Here is a 6,483-nt window from a genome sequence, read left to right as displayed (position 1 = left end):
GAATTCAGGGCATTTCTATGGCTAGCTTTCCAACATATGCGGACGAGGTGGTTAGCACATACGCAAGAGTACCGACAAAAGTAGCCAAGTTTGTCGGTGAATTTAGGGACAGAGATTATTTTCTTTAAACAACGTTCCCGCCAGATACCCCCGCNTACTTTCCCAACTATATTTAAGTTCCCTATGAAGATCCAACCTTCAGTTTTTTTCCATGGGAATTAACGGGAATTTATGGGAATAAACTGGGAATTTTCAAAACTGAAGGTTGGATCTTCATAGGGAACTTAAATATAGTTGGGAAAGTATATTTTAGCATGATCTTGACTACAACAAACAGATGCCATTCAAGTACACTTGAATATCCATGCCATAGCACACTGCTTACTGCATGGCTATTGAGACCACACAAAGGTTCGCAACAGGCTCACAAATGTGAGAGTGGAAAAACTGGTTGGCATTCGGGCAAACCTAAGGCTGTTTGAGCCTGACACAGAGCCATCCTCAACAAGGCTGGACAGTGACACTGAAGAGGAAGACTCAGAGTTGGATGTTGATGAGGCCCAGGAAGAGCCCATTGACTGAAAGGCTTTAGCAAAAATGCAGAGGATTGCTCGAAGGAAGATTTGCATGTTTAATGGGACTTTTTGGAGGGAGAAGGGCTCTTTTCATTTAACATTTTGAATGGGACTTTTTGGATGGGGGGTGCATTTTTGTTCATTTTTTAATGAGTGGGGTTGGGGGGGATGAGTAACATTTAACATAACATTCCTGTTTTCGTTCTTCAATGAGAACAAATATTTGATCAATAAAATAATAAAAACTTGTTCTGTTCTACTTAAAAAAAAAAATTTAAAAAATAAAATCAGTTGAAATGTCATGTTTTTTTTTTAAATGTTGCATCGAATATTTCCAAAATTCCCCAGCTTAACTTCCCATGGAAACTTTCCGGAAATGTGCCGGAAACTTTCCGCCCCTTTACAATCCTACTGTGCACCAGCAAGTTGATCTGTGATAGACAATGGTGCAGAAACAAGGACGCTTCAGAATTACATTTATTTCCAGAAAAGCCCCATCCTCTGAGAATAAAGCTATTTAATTGAATGGAAATTGAATTAAATCTTCATTCAATATCTTCAGCCATGTTGGAGATGTACTACTATGTCTTCTTAGTGTCTGAGACAGTACATCGTCAATGTAATAACTTCCATGTCTTAAATTAACTGGACACGCATGTCAGCATATTTGGGTTAACATTTTTATTAACTTGAACTTTAGCCAAAAAGCCTGGCAGTAAATCAGAGCAGTAAAGCATGTTGCCCTTTTGGTGTGAAAACTAATGATTTTAACACTTTTTTGGTCCTCCTAATAGGTTTGGCTGAGTTTATGAGTTTAATTGGAACCTGTTTGATTGCCTGACTGATTTATTTTTTTCTGACCTTTTTTTTTTGGCAACGTCCCTACTTTCCCTGATCTCAGCAATGTACTTGGTGAGTAAAGTATTATTATCACCCATAGAAATCATGGCAAAACTGAACTGTTTACTGTACAGTAATGGAAATGTATGAGTAAGTAAAGTAAAAAATAGATAACATAAAAGCTACTTCCTCACACCTTACAGAATGTAAGGTGTTAACACTTCACTTTGTCAAAGGGACTTCATATATTTGTATTTCTTATTAGTTATTAGGCCTCATGGTACTATGATACAGAAGATGAACTGAAAATAACCCGAATGAACTGAATGTGCCTGGAGACATATGCCTGGAGAAATAGCAAACACTCCACCCAGCTAAATCAATATCTTTCTAAGAGATTGCAAGAGAAGAGACTGGCAGTTTGTACAGATACTGTAACCCCAAGCTGATCCTCTCAGTTAAACCATTGGTTGTTTGATTAGCTTGAAGAAACATTGGACTGTGCTTTGGGAATTAAATTACCTTTTCATTATGCACGCTTTAGTTAACTTTAGTTTCTTGTGGCGGTGTAATTTCTAAACAAGATTCTATGAGTCTTGCTCTCTGATTAATATGCAAAATGTTTATAAGCAAGCAAATATACCTTAACTTGAGTCTTGTAGCAATTTGCCAGCCATGCACATTACCGGAATATAACAAAAAATATAATTAAGCTGTTGCAATTGATGTCTTTGCTCTGCTGTGGATATTTGCCGGTAAAGTGTGCAAATCCGTTATCGTTTCCTTGTAGTTTTACTCCTGCAAATGAGAACACATCAAACTATTAGTAACTTTAATGATAAAGATTAAATATGTCAATCATATTTATTTTTGTAAATTAAAATATGAGTGAAGTTTGTTCTGGGATTTGCAGTCCGGTCTGTATGATTAAGCTTCAGTGGCTCGAATAAACAGCTTTGAACTATTTTGAGAATCAGTAATGAAATCAGAATGATATTTTAAATTCCCTACATTATGCTTGAAAAGTGAAAAGAAGAACTCCTTTGTTCTTCATCGAGCCTCTTTGTCACTCTGAGGCTGACAGTTCTCGCTAATGGAGTGCGTCTCTTTGAGCTGAGATCAGCAGTTAACCTTAGTTCACCTGGCGGCAGTAAAGTGTCTGTCCCCGTGAGGCTGACAACTCTTGGGTCAGTTAAATACAAATCTTTATGGCAACACAAGGGCATTTCAGTATCAGCTGTAAAAGTTATCAGGTTGATGCAAATGAGATCACTGTCAATGGAACAAAAGGGAACTGGGAGAAAACAATTTGAGAAAGGGTTCATTCATTTTTATCACATTAAAGATACATCCATTGCTTCCCTTTTGGACATGTGGTAGCCTGAGGGGTAAAGCATTAATGCCAGGTGGAGGCATATCACCCCTAAATATTGATGTGCTATGTGCAACGTTTGCTTTTATGTAGCCATTTCAAAGACAAAAAGGGCATCAATAACCCCTTAATTAAAGTGGACCTATTATGCTATATTGGAAAAATATATTGTAGGGCCATATACAAAACATGTCTGTGAAATGTTTTGCTTAAAATACCAAACAGTTCACCCACTGTAGCCATGCCTCATACTGATCATACCCATCTTTTGCAGCCCTGCTAGAGAAACATGGATCTTGGGTCCTTAGCTTGAAAAAAAAAAGAGGAGGCGGAGCTAATGCCTGATCAGAATTCTACCGGAGATAAAGTTAAATTCTGCTGTGATAAAACGCCATCCTGTTCTAAACCACATCAAGGATTATTTCTGAAACAGTATGGAGCTCAAAGGCTTTTTCTCTTGCAGGTTTATCACAAGGCGAGTTCCTTTTTTTATCTCCTGCTTTTTAAATACATGTTAGCTCTCCTCTCCAGTACAGGTTAGCTCTGAATGTTAGCGAGGCTTGCTAATGTAAACAAAGATGTCCAAAACACGTCAGGCATTGTTTCTGATAGCAACTCTCTGTGGGTCCGCTGCCGATTTGACGTCAGATCGGCAGCAAATCTGTATCCGCTCATTGTACCCCCGTTTTTAAAAGTTCTGGGTACGGAGGAAAAGAGAAAGGGTTTTATTTTATGACGCCGCGTGAGTTCCCTGACGCACCGGGGATATGGCGTTATATTTGTGCCTCTATCCTGAGCACGCAATGAAACATGTTGAGTATAGAAAATGCTATTGAGCGTGCACTTGAATATTTTTGAGCACAGAGAAATATATTTTCTCTCATAAAACTCCTGCTCCGTGCGCAAGCAGACCGCTGCACGCGCTCTCTCATACTCCCTCGCTCGTTCGACCTCTCCAGCCTGTGCGCGCTCAGCTTTGCCTGCGCTCACTCAAGTTGTCACAGCGTTACAAATGTGCCACAAAACCAACCAATCGGAGAACTCGAGAAGGTCAATTGTGATTGTCTGGTCGTCTCCAATCATATCTTCTATCTGAGATGAGAGAGGGATTTTCGGTGGCTATCAGGCTGTTGAAGTTCTTATTACACATTCATCGTTGACATTTTCAGGACATGACAGACTCGAATGAAGAGAATAGCACGCCACAGTGTCAGGTGAGTTATACATTTCTAGTTTTCTGATATCACGTTATTGTTTGCAATGCCTGAGTGCTAGCCGGCAACATAGCTATAGGGGTAGTTTAAGCAAACAGCTAACAAACCGTAGCCTACATGTACATGAACCCTTCTATTGATTACTTGCTGTAAGCATTAGAGGTGGCAGAATGACAAAACATGTTTCTCTCTCTATCACAATTTTGGGTTGACCAGAACCTGGACCAACTTCTGTTTCCTGTTCTACAATGGGCATAGAGCTTGCATTAATGTTCAACTAAACAGGATACCGGATAAAGTTAGCAACACACGTTAACCATGAATAGCCTATTAATCCAACGTTGTGGAATTAGAGAAAAAGGGCTTTTTAACGTGCTTTTATCCGGGGTGGAGGGAGTTACATATTAGTTAAATATAACATTGGGGCGTGTGATTGTAGTGGGTGGAGGTGGTGAAATGAGGATATCCATCTTGGAGTTCAAGCTAGCATAATATAGTTAACATCACACAATAATAAGGAAGAGAGCTATTGTGTGATACATCACTATTGATATATTTAGAGTGCATATTTGAGACTTCTAAACAGTAAACAAAAACGTAACTTATGAGTGTTTTTAGCAGAGCCATATTATGTCCTTGTGATTCTGTTAATTATTACCTGTCTGTATTATGTTGCAGCTCAGCTGATTTTGGATTGATGGCAAAGGGAGAGGGACTTAAGTGAGAGTGAAAACACAAGGTAAGTTTCAAATAGGCCAGCAATTTCCCATCCTATAGGTTGCTAGATGTATTTAACCCTTTCTCCTGTCTCCCTCTCTCAGCACAAGAACCCCAGGGGGATTCAATGGAGCCTGAAGACCTGCAATGAGACCCTCACCCTGCACCTGAGTCTCAACTCCCAGAGTTTTGCAAGCCTCTCCCTATTCCTTATTTTTATTAAACAGACGTTAAGCTTCCCAATGGTGTGGTCTTCGTTTTGTGAAAAATATGATTACCTCACATATTTTGTTGTTGTCTTTAGTGATAGTTAAATTGCTCCTGCTGACTTGAGCCAGCCTGAGACTGCCAAGGCACGACAGGGGATAGGCTCGAAGTTTTGTCGCCTTTCAGGTATTTCCTCGAAGCTGTCATCGTGTCCACTGCAATCACTGCAGTGCAGTAACTTGTGTCCTTAAGGTTTAATGTCGTTAGGGTCGTGTTTATCCCGGCTACTATAGGAGAGTGCAGAGGTAGTTTTGGGGTCCCTAGTTTCTTGGCCTTCTGCGTTCTCTTGGGGTTGGCGGGAACTCTGAGTTTGGACGGCTGCTGCATCATGTCATCTTCGATGGGGGCTGCAGGCCTGTCGCGGTATAAACTTGTGTGTCGTAAGATTGGGTATACCTGTCCTATCTTGAAGCAGTCATCTCTATATATCTCATCTATATCAGGTCCTAGTTATTTCTAAGTTGTAATATCGTTCATACATAACCTCGTGCTATCCCGTATAATAATTATCATCGGAGAATCGACTGCACATCGGTCGGTAAGGAAGAGGCGACGAGACTAACAGTAACCATTTTTTTGTATATGTGAATTACCTAATAGTCCTATCTTTATTTTATTCTTCATGAAATATAGCGTGGAGGCTTGACCACCGCCGCTTGCTGGTTTGGCGACAGTCTCTGGTTAGTTTCTGTCTGCATGCTTGTTAGTCATTCTTTGTAGGTGTCTGTTGCCGTTTTCGTGATCAGATTTCCTGATCTTCATTGTGGTGTCGTCGTTTTCTGTTCAGTGTACATGTAATCTGTCATATTATCTGATCTTAATTTGTTAGCTGTTACATTTGTAGGTTTACTCTTATTCTATTCCGGAATGTTCGTCATCTTTTCATATGTATCTATCACACTTGTCGATGAGAATGGACGAATTGTATATGGTTACAATCTGATTGCAAACGAACCGAATGTCTCGGACAACGACAACAAATAACGAAACTTATAGAAAATTTTGTTTTATAATAGAGAATTTGGACATACATCAGTCCTCGTAGTGAAGGATTACAAACTATATAAATCTCCCTCCCTTCCTTCCAAAGTTTTAAGTCTAATCTTATTAAAGATCGGTAAAGAAATTAAGTACCACCAAAGTCATTAGGGGGACCATTTAACTCCTGTATTCATTAGATTTACTGGATTTATAGAAATTACTGAAGTCTTTTCCTGTCCCTGGACCGTGTCCACGGATAGTTACTAACGGTTGACTGTCGTGTTACTTCAGTTTCCTGATCGTCGTCGTCGTACTACTATGAATTTACACAACAAAATCCTTGTAGTTACATTTAGTTACCTTAAGTTATTTGTAACGTATTCGTATGTACTCGGCAAACAGACACGGAAAAGGAGACACAACAGGACCGTATATAAGGGGTTACAAACGACACGACGGACCCCTACCGGTTAGCGAGTCTCTTTCCCTCATGTGTACATTCCAAAGGATAGGTGAC

This window comes from Notothenia coriiceps, unplaced genomic scaffold (genome assembly GCF_000735185.1).
Source record: "Notothenia coriiceps isolate Sejong01 unplaced genomic scaffold, NC01 NC01_scaffold00017070, whole genome shotgun sequence".
Taxonomy (NCBI): Eukaryota; Metazoa; Chordata; class Actinopteri; order Perciformes; family Nototheniidae; genus Notothenia; species Notothenia coriiceps.
This window is presented reverse-complemented; position numbering follows the sequence as displayed.